The following is a 21,543-nucleotide window of genomic DNA, read 5'->3' on the forward strand; positions in this document are numbered from 1 at the left end:
TGAAATATGCTTTTCAAAAGACAGGTTGCGGTCTAGTATAACACCCAGGTCTTTTACTGTAGCGGATAAAGTAACAGGGCATCCTACTATGTTAAAGTCGTGCTGTGAAAGGTTTTGTGGACGGTTTTTAGAACCGATAAGTATTACCTCTGTCTTGTCTGGATTTAATAAAAGAAAATTACGCGTCATCCAATCTTTTATATCATTAACACAATCTGTCAATTTGGATAATTTAGCGTATTCATCTGGCCGTGATGAAATATATATTTGAGTGTCATCAGCATAACAATGGAAACTAATTCATGTTTCCTTAGAATATTACCAAGTGGCAGCATATATATTGAGAATAATAAAGGGCCTAACACAGATCCCTGCGGCACTCCATAGTTTGCCGAAGTTATAATCGATTTTTCTCCATTTAAGTAGACGAAATGGTAGCGGTCAGATAAGTATGATCTGAACCAGCTTAATGCTTGTCCTTGAACACCAGTGTGATTTTGTAGTCGATCTAAGAGTATTGTGTGATCTATAGTATCGAACGCAGTACTAAGATCAAGTAAAACTTGTACTGAGATACAGCCTTGGTCCGAAGCTAAAAGTAAATCATTTGTGATTCTAACAAGCGCAGTTTCAGTGCTATGATGTGGCCTGAATCCAGACTGAAACTTTTCATAGATGTCGTTTTCTTGCAAGAAAGAGCCGAGTTGAGCGGACACAACTTTTTCTAATATTTTTGACATAAATGGAAGATTCGAAATGGGTCTGTAATTTGCTAGGTTATTTGGATCTAATTGTGGTTTCTTAATAAGAGGTTTTATAACTGCCAGCTTGAACGTTCTTGGAACATGACCTGAAGATAAAGATGAGTTAATAATATTGAGAAGAGGCTCTTCCACTATAGGTAACACTTCTTTCAGTAGTTCAGTTGGTATAGGATCTAATAAACATGTTGTTGTTTTAGATGAAGTGATAAGTTTATTTAACTCTTTTTGTTCTATGGTTGTAAAGCATTGTAATTGTTCTTGCGGGGTGATAATTGCGGCTGAACTATAAGGCGCGAGCAGAGATCGAACGTTTACGATTTTGATTCTGATGCTTTCAATTTTCTCGGTGAAGAATTTCATGAAATCATTACTACTAAACTGTAACGAGGTATTTTGTTCAGACGACGTCTGTTTATTTGTTAGTCTAGCCACGGTATTAAATAAAAACCTTGGATTATTTCGGTTGTTTTCTATTAATTTGCTGAGGTGCTCCGCCCTGGCCGTTTTAAGGGCCTTTTTATAACGTGACATACTGTCTTTCCACGCGATTCTAAAGCCCTTTAAATTAGTTTTTTTACATTTACGCTCTAAATTACGGGTTTCTCTCTTTAAAACATACGTAGTATTATTGTACCATGGTGCTATACTTTTTTCTCTGACCTTTTTTAATCTAATGGGTGCAACAATATCCAATGTTCTAGAGAGAATGGAGCTCATAGTGCTAGTTAGTTCGTCTAGTTCATCTGTTTGTTTGGGTTCAGGCAGCAGCTGAGATAGATCAGATAAGCTATTTGAGAAATGATCTATGGTGGATGGACGAATTGTTCTACCTGGTCGATAACGTGGCGCAGCATGACATATTATAGCAGTGCGTAATATGCAAGTTACCAAGTAGTGGTCAGTGACATCATCACTTTGCGGTACAATATCTATATCGGTTGGATCGGTTCCATATGATATAATTAAATCGAGTGTATGATTAAGACGATGAGTTGGTCCGGTGAGGTTTTGCTTGACTCCGAAGGAGTTTAATAAATCTGTAAACGCAGCCCCTAACGCATCATTTAAATTATCTACGTGTATGTTAAAATCTCCAACAATTAATGCTTTATCGACGTTGACCAAAAGATCTGATAGAAAGTCAGCAAACTCTTTTAGGAAATTGGTGTAAGTCCCTGGAGGTCTATATACGGTAGCCAATGCTAGAGATAATAGGGATTTTTTTCTTACATCTAAGAGCGTAACATTTAGCACAAGCACTTCAAACGAATTAAACCTATGACGAGTTTTCTGAGTAACATTAAGGGTATCTCTGTAAATTGTTGCAACACCGCCGCCACGACCGATCAGACGGGGCTCATGCTTATAACAGTATCCTGGCGGAGTAGACTCATTTAGACCGAAATAATCATTTGGTTTAAGCCAGGTTTCAGTAAGGCACAGAACATCGAAATTATTATCTGTGACAATTTCATTTACACTAACCGCCTTAGGTGTGAGCGATCTAATGTTTAGGAGACCTAGCTTTAGAAATTGTTTTTGTTCACTAATAGTGAGATTTTTTGTTTTAATAACAATTAGATTTTTTCTAGATCCCGCAGTAGATTTATTATTTGATCTTACTAAACGAGGAATAGACACAGTTTCTATGCAATGTTCTACACTAGTATTAATATCAATTAAATTGGTGCAGTAGAGACTGTGATTTGGATTTTTGGTTACTAGTCAAACGGTATTTAACATCTTGGAGATGTTATCCGACAGAAGATCTGCCCCGATTCTACTTGGGTGTAAGCCATCAGCTCGGAAGAGCCTTGGTCGCTCCCAAAACAGATTCCAATTATTTACAAAAATCAGTTTCTGCTCATTGCACCATGACAATAACCATTCATTTAGCGCGAATAATCTACTGAACTTTTCATGCCCTCGTCGGTACGTAGGAAGCGGTCCAGACACAATAATCGATGTTTCAGGCGATGTGCTGCGTATCGTATCGATAAGGCTCCTGAAGTCTTTCTTCAGAACCTCCGTCTGTCGTTAGCTCCCACGTGCAGCACAACAGCTCCGACGCGCTCGTCACCATTCAAGATCTCAGTTACCCGCGCAGTGATATCGAGAACACGAGCACCAGGAAAGCAGTGACTGTGCACCTTACTTTTACCTAACGTAGCGTGGACGTGTCGGACGGTGGAATCGCCGATGATCACAGCATCGTGTTCCGTTTCACGAAGAGGGGAGAATCGGTTCTGAGTGGAGATCTCGAAAACCGGGAGGGGCGAAAAGATTCTTGTCCTGGCTCGCGGCTTCCGTGGAACCACCCAGGCTTCGTGGTGGTGTGTTGGAGACGGAGTGAATGAAACCATGGCTGATCGTGACCTGGACGCTCGGGACCAATGCTGAGAAACGCACGGAGTAGACGAGGTCAGCGTCAGCGGGTTACTAACGTTAATCACTGATCCGTGTGCATCAGCGCGTGATGTTTCAAGAGCTAAACGCCGGTCTCTCAGCTCAGCTTGTCTCTCTAGAAGGTCACGGATCTGCTTTTCTACAGCTTCTAATTCAGACTGCACCGCGAGCAATTTAGATTTGTTCTCATCTGCACCAAAAGGTAGATAACATACACATGTTATATTCGCCATTTTAACAGATGGACAGTAAGTTAGCAATGATGCAACCAGTGATGCTATTAATATTTATACTAATTTATGACTCAAGTCTTGGGTAAAAAACGTCTTTTTAGTGGTATGGGTGTAATGTAGACGCACGATAGACGGGAAAACAAACAAACTCACAGCAGGCAACGAGGCTGACAAAAGCAGTCGATCGCAGGGCGAGCAGCAGTGAAGCAGTGTCTTGCTCTACGACCAACAACCAATGTTCAAACCGTATTTGAGGTTCCAGCCGTATAATGGCCAACAGTTCGAGTTGTAATTATGAGTTAAATGATGGTTCAGAACAGAATAAAGAGAGAAATACGGAAAAAAAGAAGGAAATACGAAGCTAATACGAGGCTTAGACAGCCACGACGCAAACAAACTCTGCTAGTAAGTGCTAAATCTCCACTTTTACAAAGGTACATTGTCGAGAACGGTGTTGTGCCGAATTTCGACCCCCTGCCAAATTATTACCCCCCTCGTTGAAGTCAGTACCTGATTGCCTAATCCTAACCCCACCCCTAATCCTAACCCCTCCCCCACAACTAATCCTAAACCTACCAATGATAGGGGGGTAATAATTAATACATTCGGCAGAACAACGGCAGTATAGCGCGATTTGCCATGGCAGTGTAATCTGCACTCTATCACACACACGCTGCTTGTGTGAATGCATCAGCTTCGACCGCAAAAGATGAGGTCATTTGATCGGTTGTCACGTTGCCAATTTATATTTACGGCATTTTACCGGTGTAGGATTTTAGGGCGAACCAAACACAAATTAATCTTTCAGGTGATTCGTTCAAACATAATTCCACACAAAACTCAACATTCCAGACCCCCAAATCACCAGTCTGATCTAGGGCCATAAATATAGTGGGCTGCAGCCAGTTCGAAAGCTTCAAAGAGATGTGCCCAACTAAAGGAGAACGTCGTCAACGTTAGATAGTTTGGAAAAGATTGATTGGTTCAGAGATGGCACGGCTCAGAACCCACCAAGATAACGGCAGAGGTTGTTTGATCCCAAGACAGAGGATTGAAAACAAACCTCCTCCTCTGAATGACCCCATGGTTGAAATCTCTTAAAACCTTTTACACAAGACTAAAAGACTTTACACATAAAATACATAAAATCATCCAATCAAATATTGTTCAACTACATAATCCTATATTGTATCTACAACCTCTGCATGTCTATTATGCTTAGATCGCATACAAGTCATGTAATTGTTATAACTATTAGATGTTTGAAAGTGTGACTTGTTTCCTATCAGTACAATCATATGTTCTTAATTCAGAAGATGGCTTGATTGAAATCTGTGTAAAATATTGCATGTTCTTATAATAGGAATCATGTCTAAACTATACCCTTTTGTACTCTGCTAGAGCCGGAGAGCAAAGAGATCACAAATAACGCATGATTTATGATGAGAGGTGAAGAAAATGCCTCCTCTCAAATAAAGACAGTGCCTAATTGGTCAGAACTCATCTAAGAGGCTGGACAAACAGCCGAGTTTAAAATCATAGGACCCGAACAAAGCCATAGAAGAGTTCGGTTGGTACAGTTGAATTGAGGTTTGGTTTGTGAATTTGTTCGCTAGAGCAGATTTACAGAAGTCATAGAGAAGCCATGAATGGGTTAAACAGCTTCATTCAAGCCATCTAACAACTATCGTCTCACTTTTCTTTCTGTTTTTTAGCTTTATTTTATTTTCCGTTGAGATTCTCGATTTTAAGTTAAGTTTTGCTGCAAAGTTTCGTTTAAACGATTCGACTGCAAAGCCCGCTTTCAACTCCAAAGAGTTTCATCCCTGCCATGCACCACGTGATTGGCCGCCCAAGACATCTATCCAGTCAGGAATGCAAAGACAAGCAAGTAGCCTCCAGACTCTTAACTGAACTGGTGCTTTAATATAACAGTTAATAACCCCGCCTAAGAAACGATAGAAGGGTTAAATTAATGATTGATGGTTCGTTCAGGTCATGTCTTATAAGTGCATATAGAAACTTGGGATTTCATCATCTTACTCTTAAAACTCATTCTTTCCTCACTCTCTTTCTTTCTGCAACTCGTATGAATGTGTGTGTGTGTGCGTCTGATTGTGTTAGATATTAGTTTTATGTGTTAGAATAATCAATAAAGTCTTCTTTGTATTTGATAATTGTTCTTGTGTTATGTGCTTACAGATTTAATGTCTTAAACTGCTGATCTAAGTTACCTTACTTATATATAGTGTTTGACTATAGTTTGGGTATTTATATCCATTTTAGAGCTGATAGTTACGGCCCGTTCAAATGAACGCTGGACGAATCATTTGCTCGACCGAAAGTGATTATTTTAAGATTCCCTATACATTAACTAATAATTCCTTTTGAGCTAAATTGACCTGTCTAACCCAGACAGTTACTTACACCGGCTAGAAATACAAAAATCAGCATTTTGTTGGTGTATCCTCTTCTGTCACCTCACATACCCCAGTTTGAGAACCACTGCCTTAATCTATCTTTATAAAGCGACATTGGGTGTTGGAAAGGCTACATAAATACAAATCATTATTATTAATATTATTAATAACCACCCAAACACAAACTGCAGGATACCAGTGCTCTGTGAAAAAGTAAGTAATTATTTAATGCCAGTATTAAAAGTTTGAGGCATTCTTACACAAAAACAAACATTGCACAAATTTTCCATTTGCATTTGAAATTGAACTCAAACTGTTTACTTTCTTAGACAGATGCTTCATATCCCTCACTCCAGTATCTGTCCATGTTGTTTTAAAAAGTAAGAATGGAAAGCACAATAAGGCATTAGCATGAGCGCATCCAGCTAGCCAGGCCTTTCTCGTGTACCAGCTCCGAGAGTATTGCGCACTGCTTCCCTTTATCGCTAGCCTGCTGTCTGACACTTCTTCTTCTTCTTCTTCCTTGGTGTTTTAAGGCAGCTGGCATCCAAAAAGTTGCATTACTGCCAGCTGTCTGATGCTAGGTAGGGTAGCGCTAAAAGAATCGTCCATAGCTGACTAGATTTGAGCCCTAGCGCCCTCTATTGGCCAGCCGCCCTGCTGAGCTGATAATTATATAATGTACTGATGATATTCAGTGGCATTTGAGTTAATTTCTGCTGTCGTTTTTCTCTTAACCCGGGGAATTACAATACAGTCGAGTCTGCCTTATTTTATATATTCATACTCCATATTTTCTGTCTCTTTCAGAGATGTCTGTGATCGGCTCCAGTCCAGATGATCCAGTGAAAAACCTTACAAGTGTTCACACTGCGACAAGAGTTTCAGTCAATCATCATCTCTGAAAAAACATGAGAGGATCCACACTGGAGAAAAACCTTACAAGTGTTCACACTGGGAAGAAGCGGCTCAGGCTTTCACTCTGAAATCACATAAGCTTCTCATTCTGAAGAAAGAGCATTTAACTGTCATCAGTGCGGTAAACAGTTTCAGTGAGCTTCAGTCCTGAAGAAACATCGGAAGATTCACATTCATTTGTAATATTACAGCAGAAAGACACGACGGTGTGTGTTTCAGTGCAGGAAGTCCTTTCCTACAGAAGATGAACTGACACCACCAGAAAATTCACACTGGAGAAGAAGGCCATAACACTTTTAAGAGAGATGTGAATCTGATATTAATTTTTAACTCGTTCTTCATTGTTTTTCATTAGAACATCTAGTTTATCTTCCACTTCTACTCTTCCATACAAATGCAAGATATACTTCCATGTATTTTTGAAACTTGACACTTTTGAAACTTGACACTTCTTCTCTTGAGATGCTTTGGCTCTTGTAAGTCAGTAAAGAGAAAGGTCTGTCTCCTTCAGTTTTACTTAATGTTTGTATTTGCTTCATGTAATGATTGATTAAACTCTACTCATTTTATCAGCATCTCATTGCTATTGTTCATTTTCTTATTTTCTGCTTGAATTAGGAATAATTTTAGTTCTGAAAGTCATGAACTAGCCTGATATGTTTACTTATTGAGCTTTCCATGTTTTTAAATTTGTTAATAGAGCTTTTGCCTAATTATATTTCACCCACACAATCTCCACTGATCAGAGAAACAGTTTTGCTTTAGTCAAGACACAAGATTGGGTTTGACTTCCAGATCAGTGTTGTATGAGGGTGGAGTTTCTGATCAATTTTGGTTATGTTGTAAATTAGCTCAGACCGCACCTTTGGTTAAAGTTTAACTTCAAAATTAAACAGCACGGACACTCTCTCAAGTATAATGCTGTAAAACCTCGGATGGATCAAACCCAAATGAGAGAAAACAAATATTGATGATAATAATAGTCACTAAAAATACATTAGTTGCATTTGATATTCACATTATTGTATTTTATTCTAACGAAATAGAGTGCTGAATTACTTCTCATACAGGTCAAAATTTGATAAATAAATCTTGGTGTGATTCTGGAGTCAGAAGTTTCAGTAGTTATGTCAAAGTAATAACTAAATCAGCATATTATCATCTCAAAAATATTGCAATAAACAGATGCTTTGTTTCCAGTCAAAACATAGAGAAACTTGTTCATGCTTTCATCACCAGCATGGTGGATTATTGTAATGGACTCCTCACCGACAAGTGTACAACAAGTGTATGCAAGACATAAGCTAATAAAACATTGTGATTCCCCTTGAGAGGGAACGTGATTCAGGTTATTTTTTACTTATTGTGCACATGCTGTGTATAAAGTGCTATAAAAATCTAGGTGAAAAAAAACTATGACACAGAGATGGTTTCTATGGTTAAACCAAGTGAAAAAAAAAACAAGAAAATTAAAAATGGTCAAGTAGCCTCCACTGAACCACTTGAGATTTATTCATGCCCTAGCATACTGAGTGTCTGATCATTGTGGTTTTTCACTGAATCACACACATTCAATCTGTGAATGCAAGTATAACTGCCCTAAACTGACCGGTTGTGCTCAGATTCCTTTGTGGCTCTCGCTCTCTCCTCGCTGGTCAGGGTCTTCTCCAAGAGCCGCAGATTTATATCATAAAAACATTGCTCAGCTTCTCGTCGTGACTGGTCAACTAAATCCCAGAATAGTTTCTTCCATTCTGTTTTAGAGAGCCGTTTGTGCTGCTTCAGTTTCTCATCTAGTTTCTGTTTCTGAATCATCTGAATGCATTTCTCAGTTTCATCAAAAATGTCACTTGTAAAGTGTGCCCCTTCATTTTCTGTCACAATCTTCTCTATTTTACAGGTCAGATTTTTGATCTGTGGGAAACTGGCAGTCTCGTTGTCCAGACAGAAGAATCGATTTCCACAACTGTCAACGAGTTTTTTGAGATCTGGATCACCTTCCTCTAGATACTGCTAAATGGTTTTCTTTTGGTTCTCTAATTGATCTTTGTAAGTAAAGAGGATCATGGTGTATTTAAGTATGTGTTCTCCAAACACTTCTTTGAGATGTTGCACTGTGTTTTTCTCCTCAGTGAATCGACCCTCTCTAATGATGATAAGAAAAGCATGTGGTCCAGGAGAAGCGTATGTTACACATTTCACTATTTCAGTTTTAATCTGCTCTCTACTGAGTTCAGTATCATAAAGTCCAGGTGTGTCGATCACTGAGATCTCTCCACCAAACCTCACTGTAGTTTCTGAATTACTCTGTTTTGTCTGAAAGATTGAACCGGCTGTGGATTTGAACATGTTTCTGCCGATGATGGTGTTTCCAGTGGCACTTTTCGCACATCCAGTTTTTCCCAGCAGAACCAGTCTGATCTGGTCTTTCCTTTCAGAAAACACATCAATCTCATCTGGATCTCCTTCCTGTATATATTTATATATATATACAGGTGCTGGTCATATAATTAGAATATCATCTAAAAGTTGATTTATTTCAGTAATTCCATTAAAAAAGTGAAATTTAGTTATTATATTCATTCATTACACATAGACTGATATATTTCAAGTGTTCATTGCTTTTAATTTTGATGATTATAACTGACAACTAATGGAAACCCCAAAATCAGTATCTCAGAAAATTAGAATATTGTGAAAAGGTTCAATATTGAAGACACCTGGTGCCACACTGTAATCAGCTAATTAACTCAAAACACCTGCAAAGGCCTTTAAATGGTGTCTCAGTCTAGTTCTGTAGGCTACACAATCATGGGGAAGACTGCTGACTTGACAGCTGTCCAAAAGACGACCATTGACATCTTGCACAAGGAGGGCAAGACACAAAAGGTCATTGCTAAAGAGGCTGGCTGTTCACAGATCTGTGTGTCCAGGCACATTAATAGAGAGGCGAAGGGAAGGAAAAGATGTGGTAGGAAAAAAGTGTTCAAGCAATAGGGATAACCGCACCCTGGAGAGGATTGTGAAACAAAACCCATTCAAAAATGTGGGGGAGATTTACAAAGAGGAGACTGCAGCTGTGCTTCAAGAGCCACCACACACAGACGTATGCAAGACATGGGTTTCAGCTGTCGCATTCCTTGTGTCAAGCCACTCTTGAACAAGACACAGCGTCAGAAGCGTCTCACCTGAGCTAAAGACAAAAAGGACTGGACTGCTGCTGAGTGGTCCAAAGTTATGTTCTCTGATGAAAGTAAATTTTGCATTTCCTTAGGAAATCAAGGTCCCAGAGTCTGGAGGAAGAGAGGAGAGGCACAGAATCCACGTTGCTTGAAGTCCAGTGTAAAGTTTCCACAGTCAGTGATGGTTTGGGGTGCCATGTCATCTGCTGGTGTTGGTCCACTGTGTTTTCTGAGGTCCAAGGTCAACTCAGCCTTCTATCAGGAAGTTTTAGAGCACTTCATGCTTCCTGTTGCTGACCAACTTTATGGAGATGCAGATTTCATTTTCCAACAGGACTTGGCACCTGCACACAGTGCCAAAGCTACCAGTATCTGGTTTAAGGACCATGGTATCCCTGTTCTTAATTGGCCAGCAAACTCGCCTGACCTTAACCCTATACAAAATCTATGGGGTATTGTGAAGAGGAAGATGCGATACGCCAGACCCAACAATGCAGAAGAGCTGAAGGCCACTATCAGAGCAACCTGGGCTCTCATAACACCTGAGCAGTGCCACAGACTGAACGACTCCATGCCACGCCGCATTGCTCCAATAATTCAGGAAAAATGAGCCCCAACTAAGTATTGAGTGCTGTACATGCTCATCTATTTCATGTTCATACTTTTCAGTTGGCCAACATTTCTAAAAATTCTTTTTTTGTATTGGGCTTAAGTAATATTCTAATTTTCGGAGATACTGAATTTAGGATTTTCATTAGTTGTCAGTTTTAATCATCACAATTAAATGAAATCACAATTAAATTTTAAATATATCAGTATGTGTGTAATGAATGAATATAATATCCAAGTTTCACTTTTTGAATGGAATTACAGAAATAAATCAACTTTTTGATGATATTCTAATTATTTGACCAGCACCTGTATGTAACCCAGCCTCAAAACCATTTGTAGTCTGAGGCAGTTTTATGAATCCAGTAGACTAAATAACCAAGGAATGTAAAGGAATTAAAAGATGAAATACAAAATATTTCATGTTAGATGTTGTTTATTTACAATATAAGGCAACATAAATAATCGCAGAAACTTTGTTCCATCTTTGAGCTCTTGATCTGTGCTGCGCAGGTGAGCAGCCAATTGCGTGTAATTACGTCAAGCGGACTCCGTCCTCTGGAAAAGCCGTTCAATAGAAGAGAAAACACAAGCAGAGAAGCTTGAGCAAGAAGTTGTGCAAAATCTTGTTATTAGGGATTTTATTGAGAGATATATTTTCGAGGACTAAACCCTGTATGTTTTGTAGGTATTTTGTTTAGAAACAAAGTTGAGTAGTTTTCGGAAAGGTCATACCTTTTATCCTGTTGATCCATGTGACCCTCGTCGTGCTAAAATCCAATGGAGTAGGCCATCGTTGCGTCATTTGGTGAAACCCAGATAGAAAATAAGAAATTGAATTAATACACAAGGGAATCTATTGTCCATGTCTATTTTAGTATACATGTGGAAATGTGGTGATTCAATGGGGTATTGATGTGTTTTGAGGGAGAAAATGTACAGAGCTGCAAAGATGTATGTAAGTTAAGCAAAATGTATGTAAAGTGTGTATTGATTGAGAATATCGTTCTGTGTATGTGTGTGTGTGCGCAGGCCAGTTTTGTTATCTCTTGATTCTGGATCCTTCTATTCGTGGACTGCACTAGTATGAACACTTCAAATGGACACTGTTGAGGATGGCGAGCCAACCGTAAGACGATCAGAGACGCTTGTTTTTTGTCTTCGTGGACATCTGTGCATTGCATCGCTCTCAACTAAATATTTTATTTGGTTCTTGAAGGTTTGGAGTATTTACTACTTTTGAGTACTGAATCTTTATTTATAAGGAACTAAGGGAAGTAAAAACTGTTCGTTATTATTTTAACTTTTTATTGCATTCTAAGAGTTACTGATATTTTGGGTTTATTGTTTTACATTTGTTTACCTTGAGTATACGGATTTGAGTTTTGTATAAGTTGAACTCTAAAGTGTTAAAATTGAAATAATATTGACATAGGTCATTAGGCTATATAAAAAAAGAAAGGGGAATCAAACCTAGAACTGAATATTTGAGTCATATACAATTCAAATTCATTTTGGTTATTTTATTTGGTTAAAAGTTCAATTTAAACTTGATTTATACCTTATTTTATTTATTTTGTTGTTTTTGCTTCTACAGTGTCATTGATACACTCAATTTCTGTATTCCGTTAAATCCCAACAAACTCACCTTTATTGAACAGACCAATTAAACAATCACAGTGCTTGAGGAAAACGTAAGTGAACCCTTGGAGTTAATGGCTGTTTGAACCTCATTTGACAGCAATGACTTCAAGCAAGCGCCTCTGGTAGCTCTGGATCAGACACAATGTTCACGAGGAATCTTTGACCATTCCTCTTCACAAAATTTTCTGCATTTTCTGTTTCTGAAGCCAGTCTGTAGTGGATTTCCTTCGATGTTTAGGGTCATTGTCCTGCTGCATCACCAAACTTCTACAAAGCTTCAGCTGATGGACAGCCACCTTGACATTATCCTGTAGGATATTTTGATAAACTTTGGAATTCATTTTCCACTCAATGATGGCAAGTGGTCCAGGCCCTGAGGCAGAGAAGCAAGACCAAATCATGATGTTCCCTCCACCATACATCACTGTTGGGATGATTTTTTGATGTTGGCAAGCTGTGCCCTTTTTGTATTCTTCCCGAACAATTCAACTGTACTTTCATCAGTCCATAAAACATTTTCCCAGTAGCAATGCAGTTTGCCAAGGTGCTCTTTGCCAAACTTTAGACACACAGCAATGTTTTTTTTGGGAGAGCAGCGGGTTCGTCAATGGACACCCTGCCTGTTCAAATATGTCCATATGGTAAACTCATGAACAGTGACGTTTGCAAGTTCCAGTGATGTCTTCAAGCCATTGGGCTCTATCATACACCCCATGCAAGGCAGCACCAGGAACGACGCAAGTGTTTTTTTGCTAGTTTCAGCCCAATGCAGTTATCATTTTCACATCCTGCGCCACATTGTTTAAATAGCAAATGCATTTGTGCCTATTTGTTAGCCCATGGGCTGCTGGTCTGAAAACTAGGTGTGTTCAGGCGCATTGTTGGCGCGTTGCTATTTTGAGGAACTGAAATAGACTGAGCCATTGACCAAGTGAAATCTGGGCTAAAGTCAATAGCGGTGTATTTTATTTGTTATTTAAAGAGCGCGTTAGTAATGTGCGCCTATAGGTCCACAACACGCATAGACTCTGCTTATTACACACACACACACACACACTCCTTGTAACACACATGGATGCCCAGCAGCACACACACATGCCAAATTTAAAAAATAAAAGGATTAAAATGTAAAAGATTAATATTGTGTACATAAAGATATGGTGGAATCTGGCTTGTCCCGTAGATGGTCTGCTTGTGCTTTAACCTCGTGCACGAGCAGATCAGATTAGCGTTCAGTTTTTCCTCTTGCTAATTCCGCCATGTAAATAGCGAATCCGCCATGGCGCGAGCGTAACTGGCTTTTAAAGGGAATGGGAGATGAGACTCTGGTTATTTTACTGCACGTTACACCTAAAACACACCTCTTACTCATTAAGAGAATAGGGACAACCCTTTTAGACCATGCACGGGGCACGCCGATAATTTTTCCCGTTGGTAAACTAGCAAAAGTGGATTCAGACACGCCCTAAGTGCACTTGCGCCCTGCGCTTAAGACCATGCGCTTAGAGCGTTAAACCTTGCGGAGGGGAAGGTTCTGTCACGTTGAGTGCATCTATCCATCATAAAAGTGCTCCACGGCTCTGGAGGGTTAATAAAGGCCTTCAGAAGCAAAGCGATGAGTTTGTGTAAACAAAGTAAAACTCTACCTTCCGACCATAATCAGTCTACTTGCGCCTAAAGCGCAACTTACGCATCTTGTGATGTCAGAAATGGCGTAGCACAAATATCAGCAGTAAGTCACATTACTTGCATAAGTTGCGCTTAGACTTAAGTCAGATCACAGTTAGTGCAAAATGCAGCTGCTAGAGTTCTTACTAGATCAAGAAAATATGATCATATAACACCTATTTTATCATCTCTACACTGGTTACCTATTAAGTTACGTATCAATTACAAAGTATTCCTACTGACCTATAAAGCCCTAAATGGTTTAGCTCCTGTGTATTTAACAGACCTTCTATCGCCATACAATCCATCGCGCTCTTTAAGATCACTAAATTCGAGGCTTCTGGTCATTCCTAGGATATCTAAGTCCACTAAAGGAGGGAGGGCGTTCTCGCATTTAGCTCCTAAACTCTGGAATAGCCTTCCTGATATTGTACGAGCCTCAGACTCGCTGTCCCAGTTTAAAACTAGATTAAAGACGCATCTCTTTAACCAAGCATTCACTTAATGCTTAACCTTTGATACTACTGCTGAATCAGTTCGAATGCATTAACATTATGAACATCAGCTATGCTAATTATTTCCCATCTGCCTTTCTGCTGTTATCTCGGGACGCTAGTCCCGAGGTAAATAGCGTTCGTCAGCTCCAGTTTGTATCCAGCCTCTCACGGAGACTTCAGATGCCCCAACGCCTGTGAAGAGACGACTCAAAGCCGGCGATATGTTATGCCATAAATTAATACTTGATTAACTAACTGTATTTTTCTATGTACATTTCCGAAATGCAATTTCTGTAAAGCTGCTTTGAGACAATGTGTATTGTGAAAAGCGCTATACAAATAAATTTGAATTGAATTGAATTGAATAGATCCATATGTCTGTTTGGCCAGAAGCTAGTTATTCTACTTTATAAAGTTTCAAATATGGATATTTTTCTTACGTATCGCTTCACTTCAGAAGATCTTTATTAACTCCCTGGAGACGTGTGGAGCACTTTTATCATGGATAGATGCACTTTTATGGACTGTGTTGTATTTTTATCCTGCTGTAACAAATAAATCATTCTCAAACATACCCATAATCTGCTGGAATCAAATATTGCCCTTACCTGTTAGATTAAGGATGTCGGTTCAGGGTCCTCGGCAGTGCCTCTAACCAGTTCAATCTTGAATTCGAATGCACTGGGCATTTGCCAATATTAATATTTCATTACAAAAAATCACGAGATATTGATAGGAAAAAAATACTCTTAAGGGCCGTACAAACCGGGACGAATATTGGCGCATGTTATTCGCCAGCGTTTTTCAACGCGTTTTTTGAGTTCACACCCAAGCGATTTTCGCTGACGATGAGCCGAGTGAACATGCAAATTCAGTCCCTGACATTAGATGGCGCTTATGTACATGAAATACATGAAAGCCTATGTACATATAAGACAATTAAGTGAAATGAAACTCACCATCAATGCCCATTTGCTCTGCAATACCACTCCATAACAGTTCTCTTTTATCAATATTTTTGTAGTCACTGTCGCGTTTGTCATACAGTTCCTTATGTTCCGACACCAACGAGACCAGCAGCTCTACATTTATCTTGGCTTGCATCTTCCTCGTCTTCTTCCCGGCAGTGTGTAGACGCTACTTGGTGTATATCTTCTTCGCCGTTAGGTCTGTGTGCTCGGCAAGACCGTTTTGTGTTTGAGCGCCCCCAAGTTGTGTTTTACTGTAACTTCAGAAGCTCCAGACACGTGAGCAAAAACGCCAATCTCATTGGTCGGATAGTTTTTGACGCGGCGCGTCAAACCAAAAAAACGTACCCGAGGCGTTTTTTAAAAAAAATTACCGTTTTCCGCGTCGGTGTGCACACTTACATTGGCGCCCTTTGTTTAATCACGAGGCGTTAAACTTCGGCGAATATCGCGCACGAAATTCGTCCCGGTGTGAACAGGCCTTTAGACTTGTTTAAAAAGTTTTAGAATAATAAAAAGACCAAAATTCTAAAGGCAAAAATAACATAAACATAACCCTGGTCTGGACCGTCTTCTAACTATGGGCTGTTATTCTACTACAGCTAATTCCCTTATAAGGTCAAACTTTGGACTTATCCTAGTCCTTCATTAACATAGGCTTGCAGAAGCACATATTCAAAATATCTATTTTCTATCTATATTCCTGTTGGTTTAACACGACTTAATAGATAGATATTAATTTGATAAAATAGATGGATAGATAGATAGATAGAAATAGATAGTTATTAATCAATCAACAAAGTGTCCTGTGCTCACCACACACGGCTATAGGTGGAGAGGAGAGATATGGCTATAAGGTGATGTGTGTCTAACTTACACAGAAGACACTTTGTTGTTCAGCACATGAAAATAAACTACTTACCGTGATCTCATACTGTGTTTAAGGGGTTTCTACACTATGTTCTACACTACACTTCAGGTGTCGCTTCAGGTGAGTTTTAATAGAGAAACTCGTTTCGCACTGATCACACGTGTGCGGCTTCTCTCCAGTGTGGATCCTCTCATGTGTTTTCAGATATGCTGAGTGACTGAATCTCTTGTCACAGTGTGAACACTTGTAAGGTTTTTCTCCAGTGTGAATTCTCTGGTGCAGTTTTAAACAGTCTGCTGTAATAAAAGTCTTCTCACACTCAAAGCACATGTACTCTCTCACACCAGTGTGAGTTTTCTCATGTCTATGTAAATGTTGCCGTCATGAAAAACTCTTTCCACACACAGAACATGAATGCGGCTTCTCCTTCGTATGAACTGTCAGGTGTGTCTTCAGGTTTGATGCAATAAGAAATGTTTTTCAACATTGATCACATGTGTACGGCTTCTCTCCGGTGTGGATCCTCATGTGAACATTAAGGGATGAATATCGACTGGAACTCTTCCCACATTGATCACATGAGAACGGCTTTTCTCCAGTGTGGATCCTCATGTGAATCTCAAGAAACTGTTTCCACACTGAGTGCAGGTGAAAGATTTCTTGGCTCGTCTTTTCTTTAAAAATGTCTGTTTAGTCTTTGAACGACTCAAATGTTTTTCTCCAGGTTGGACATGATGTTCCTCCTTCACTTCACTCAGTTCTTCTCTCTCCTCCTTCACTTCACTCAGTTCTTCTCTCTCCTCCTTCACTTCACTCAGTTCTTCACTCTCCTCCTCCACTTCACTCAGTTCTTCACTCTCCTCCTTCACTTCATTCAGTTCTTCACTCTCCTCCTTCACTTCACTCAGTTCTTCTCTCTCCTCCTTCACTTCACTCAGTTCTTCACTCCTCCTTCACTTCACTCAGTTCTTCTCTCTCCTCCTTCACTTCACTCAGTTCTTCACTCTCCTCCTTCACTTCATTCAGTTCTTCACTCTCCTCCTTCACTTCTCTCTGTTCTTCTCTCTCCTCCTTCACTTCATTCAGTTCTTCACTCTCCTCCTTCACTTCACTCAGTTCTTCACTCTCCTCCTTCACTTCATTCAGTTCTTCACTCTCCTCCTTCACTTCACTCAGTTCTTCTCTCTCCTCCTTCACTTCACTCAGTTCTTCACTCCTCCTTCACTTCACTCAGTTCTTCTCTCTCCTCCTTCACTTCACTCAGTTCTTCACTCTCCTCCTTCACTTCATTCAGTTCTTCACTCTCCTCCTTCACTTCACTCAGTTCTTCTCTCTCCTCCTTCACTTCACTCAGTTCTTCACTCTCCTCCTTCACTTCACTCAGTTCTTCTCTCTCCTCCTTCACTTCACTCAGTTCTTCACTCTCCTCCTTCACTTCACTCAGTTCTTCTCTCTCCTCCTTCACTTCATTCAGTTCTTCACTCTCCTCCTTCACTTCACTCAGTTCTTCACTCTCCTCCTTCACTTCACTCAGTTCTTCTCTCTCCTCGTTCACTTCACTCAGTTCTTCTCTCTCCTCCTTCACTTCACTCAGTTCTTCTCTCTCCTCCTTCACTTCACTCAGTTCTTCTCTCTCCTCCTTCACTTCTCTCAGTTCTTCTCTCTCCTCCTTCACTTCTCTCAGTTCTTCTCTCTCCTCCTCCACTTCACTCAGTTCTTCACTCTCCTCCTTCACTTCACTCAGTTCTTCTCTCCTCCTTCACTTCACTCAGTTCTTCTCTCTCCTCCTTCACTTCACTCAGTTCTTCACTCTCCTCCTTCACTTCACTCAGTTCTTCTCTCTCCTCCTTCACTTCACTCAGTTCTTCTCTCTCCTCCTTCACTTCTCTCAGTTCTTCTCTCTCCTCCTTCACTTCTCTCAGTTCTTCTCTCTCCTCCTCCACTTCACTCAGTTCTTCACTCTCCTCCTTCACTTCACTCAGTTCTTCTCTCCTCCTTCACTTCACTCAGTTCTTCTCTCTCCTCCTTCACTTCTCTCAGTTCTTCTCTCTCCTCCTTCACTTCTCTCAGTTCTTCTCTCTCCTCCTTCACTTCACTCAGTTCTTCTCTCTCCTCCTTCACTTCACTCAGTTCTTCACTCTCCTCCTTCACTTCACTCAGTTCTTCTCTCTCCTCCTTCACTTCTCTCAGTTCTTCTCTCTCCTCCTTCACTTCTCTCTGTTCTTCTCTCTCCTCCTTCACTTCACTCAGTTCTTCTCTCTCCTCCTTCACTTCACTCAGTTCTTCACTCTCCTCCTTCACTTCACTCAGTTCTTCACTCTCCTCCTTCACTTCACTCAGTTCTTCTCTCTCCTCCTTCACTTCACTCAGTTCTTCACTCTCCTCCTTCACTTCTCTCAGTTCTTCTCTCTCCTCCTTCACTTCACTCAGTTCTTCTCTCTCCTCCTTCACTTCACTCAGTTCTTCTCTCTCCTCCTTCACTTCACTCAGTTCTTCACTCTCCTCCTTCACTTCACTCAGTTCTTCTCTCTCCTCCTTCACTTCTCTCAGTTCTTCTCTCTCCTCCTTCACTTCTCTCTGTTCTTCTCTCTCCTCCTTCACTTCACTCAGTTCTTCTCTCTCCTCCTTCACTTCACTCAGTTCTTCACTCTCCTCCTTCACTTCACTCAGTTCTTCACTCTCCTCCTTCACTTCACTCAGTTCTTCTCTCTCCTCCTTCACTTCACTCAGTTCTTCTCTCTCCTCCTTCACTTCTCTCAGTTCTTCTCTCTCCTCCTCCACTTCACTCAGTTCTTCTCTCTCCTCCTTCACTTCACTCAGTTCTTCTCTCCTCCTTCACTTCTCTCAGTTCTTTTCTCTCCTCCTCCACTTCACTCAGTTCTTCACTCTCCTCCTTCACTACACTCAGTTCTTCTCTCCTCCTTCACTTCTCTCAGTTCTTCTCTCTCCTCCTTCACTTCACTCAGTTCTTCTCTCTCCTCCTTCACTTCACTCAGTTCTTCACTCTCCTCCTTCACTTCACTCAGTTCTTCTCTCTCCTCCTTCACTTCTCTCAGTTCTTCTCTCTCCTCCTTCACTTCTCTCTGTTCTTCTCTCTCCTCCTTCACTTCACTCAGTTCTTCTCTCTCCTCCTTCACTTCACTCAGTTCTTCACTCTCCTCCTTCACTTCACTCAGTTCTTCTCTCTCCTCCTTCACTTCACTCAGTTCTTCACTCTCCTCCTTCACTTCACTCAGTTCTTCTCTCTCCTCCTTCACTTCACTCAGTTCTTCTCTCTCCTCCTTCACTTCATTCAGTTCTTCACTCTCCTCCTTCACTTTACTCAGTTCTTCACTCTCCTCCTTCACTTCACTCAGTTCTTCTCTCTCCTCCTTCACTTCACTCAGTTCTTCTCTCTCCTCCTTCACTTCATTCAGTTCTTCACTCTCCTCCTTCACTTCACTCAGTTCTTCTCTCTCCTCCTTCACTTCACTCAGTTCTTCTCTCTCCTTCACTTCACTCAGTTCTTCTCTCTCCTCCTTCACTTCACTCAGTTCTTCTCTCTCCTCCTTCACTTCACTCAGTTCTTCTCTCTCCTCCTTCACTTCACTCAGTTCTTCTCTCTCCTCCTTCACTTCTCTCAGTTCTTCTCTCTCCTCCTCCACTTCACTCAGTTCTTCTCTCTCCTCCTTCACTTCACTCAGTTCTTCTCTCTCCTCCTTCACTTCACTCAGTTCTTCTCTCTCCTCCTTCACTTCAATCAGTTCTTCACTCTCCTCCTTCACTTCACTCAGTTCTTCTCTCTCCTCCTTCACTTCACTCAGTTCTTCTCTCTCCTCCTTCACTTCACTCAGTTCTTCACTCTCCTCCTTCAGGTCTGACATGACAGATAAAAAATATTACATTTAATTTGAAAAACTCATTTATCTTCCAATTATTATTTTTAAAACATTATAGGCACGAATCCCATGTTTGTTTAGCAAGAACTATTAAATATATTTGATCAATAATACAATTATCTAACATGATATTAACATTAAAATATACAATACTACCATGTTTTCAACACCAACTTTGAGATTGATATTTATTTAAAATGTTTTAATTATTAATGGCCGTTCACACTAGACTTTTCCTTGCACTGACTTCCATTCATACACATGTGAAAGTGGGACACCAGAAACACAAGCTCAAGTGAATAACCCTGTGAGAAATAACACAAGCATTTAGCATTGAAGTGGAGTGGATTGCTTATTTTTAAATTTTGAATTATAATTTTTTGTTAAATGTACGTTTGTAAAAAAAAACTTGCGCAGAATGTGACATCATATTTGTTTTTAATTATCAACGAACACCACTAACCACTCGGTGAGATGCACAGTTTTGAAAACGAACGTTAAGGGTTGTTTTAAGGACATGTTTGTGCATGCCGATAGACAGCCACTCTGAAGCGGTCAGAGGCGATTCTAAGATGCTGTGTCTCAATGTGAAGGCCGCATCCTCCGAAGGCCGTATTTGAAGGCCGATTGCGTCACAGCGGCGCGACGAAGGCTGTCCCAATTCAAAGGCTGCATCTTCAAAGGCCGCATTTAAAGGCCGATTGCGTCACTGCGGCGCGATGAAGGCTGTCCCAATTCAATTTCGCATCCTTCGAAGGCTGTATTCAAAGGCCGGTTGCGTCATCGCGGCGCAACGAAGGCTACCCTGATTCAAAAGCGACGCCAAATGCACCTTTCGTTTCCCCGTGAAAGGAAGGATACATAAATGGATCCTTAGCGGCCTATCCTTCCCGATCCTACCCCATAAGTCATTGCGCGCCGATGACGACAGCACTTTTATTTAAAAAAATTACGGATGATTGTTCTTGTCGCCTAGCAACTGTGATAGCTACCGATGACGAGCGGGAGTAAAATTTGAACTGCACTTTTTTATATTCAACTGGGTTTTATATTCCCGTAGTACGGAGCCCAGAAAGTCTCCTGTGGGGGAAAAAAACAATCCGTGGCGACGGTTGTGCAATCCGTCCCCTCAGTTTATAAACTGTACTCACGAATTCTTAAACTGTTCCCTCGGTTTAACAAATCGTGCCCACGATGATTCAACCAGGCCGCTTTGCATTGTGTTTAAACTTCATTTTTTAAAATGGATAATTTCTTGAATTTTCAAAAAACGACATTTAGGCTTGTACCTTTAAAGTCAATTTTTTGGGAGGAAAAAGCTCAGTATAATAGAATAAGCAAAAAAATACTTCACATATAAAAAAGAAATATGACACAAACACAAGGTTACGTTATATAAAAATAAAACATTCATACATTTTTTTTATGATTAACATATTACTGTCTTCAGTGAACTCATTTATAGTTATAATTATAAACACAAAT

At 40.2% G+C, this 21,543-nt stretch overlaps 5 protein-coding genes and 1 pseudogene across 11 annotated transcripts in view; 3 read left to right on the plus strand and 3 right to left on the minus strand.

Annotated features, from left to right (window-relative positions):
- The window catches only part of LOC143714418 (uncharacterized), a 703,153-nt gene that overhangs the window by 400,204 nt on the left and 281,406 nt on the right, over positions 1-21,543 (plus strand). The window lies entirely within an intron of this gene.
- The window catches only part of LOC143714414 (uncharacterized), a 1,189,624-nt gene that overhangs the window by 335,597 nt on the left and 832,484 nt on the right, over positions 1-21,543 (minus strand). The window lies entirely within an intron of this gene.
- LOC143714417 (uncharacterized) overlaps positions 1-21,543 on the plus strand; it is a 438,587-nt gene that overhangs the window by 135,585 nt on the left and 281,459 nt on the right. The window lies entirely within an intron of this gene.
- The window catches only part of LOC143714434 (uncharacterized), a 429,922-nt gene that overhangs the window by 101,972 nt on the left and 306,407 nt on the right, over positions 1-21,543 (plus strand). The window lies entirely within an intron of this gene.
- The window catches only part of LOC143714442 (uncharacterized), a 340,300-nt gene that overhangs the window by 15,830 nt on the left and 302,927 nt on the right, over positions 1-21,543 (minus strand). The window lies entirely within an intron of this gene.
- The window catches only part of LOC143714374 (uncharacterized), a 31,302-nt pseudogene continuing 26,008 nt past the window's right edge, over positions 16,250-21,543 (minus strand).

Source organism: Siphateles boraxobius, unplaced genomic scaffold, assembly GCF_051911475.1.
Source record: "Siphateles boraxobius isolate OS27281-9 unplaced genomic scaffold, OSU_SipBor_1 54, whole genome shotgun sequence".
Lineage (NCBI taxonomy): Eukaryota > Metazoa > Chordata > Actinopteri > Cypriniformes > Leuciscidae > Siphateles > Siphateles boraxobius.